Source organism: Triticum aestivum, chromosome 3A (assembly GCF_018294505.1).
Source record: "Triticum aestivum cultivar Chinese Spring chromosome 3A, IWGSC CS RefSeq v2.1, whole genome shotgun sequence".
Lineage (NCBI taxonomy): Eukaryota > Viridiplantae > Streptophyta > Magnoliopsida > Poales > Poaceae > Triticum > Triticum aestivum.
Window position 1 is genome coordinate 89,058,404 of NC_057800.1, and position 572 is coordinate 89,058,975.

Genomic DNA, 572 nt, shown 5'->3' on the forward strand with positions numbered 1-572 from the left:
CGAGGCGGCGGCGGACCGGCGGTGGGGAGCGTTTTCGGGGCGGGCGGGGCGGCGCACCGCTGGCCGCGGGCGGCGGGGGGCTGCTATTTGGCCGACTCAGGGGGGTGGAGGTTGAAGATGAACCGCAGGCCCTTGATTTCGTATGCAACGGCTGCAAAATCGACTGACCAGAGATGAAAAAGTTAGTCGACCGACGTGTAGCCTCACCTTGCTAGTGCGTTCAGTTTCGACAACAAAATTCAGTTTCGACAGCAAAATTCAGTTTCGACAGTTAAGTTTAGTTTCGACAGTTAAGTTCAGTTTTGACAGTTAAATTCAGTTTCGACAATTAAGTTCAGAGATGAGCGGCTGATGTATTTTACATCTAGCACTTTGTGGTTATGTATTTTATGTCATGTATTGGAGATGCTATTAGAATTCCACTCAGGTTAATGTTGTTCGTTGTCTCTCTTGTCCTGCTTCAGCCTCGGCATCGTACAACTCACCGGAGCTGCTCCAACGACGAAACCCTCCATCACAGCGGAGCAGTACCTCGGGCTCTGTTGGGGATATTACTGCTGGGCGTAAACCGG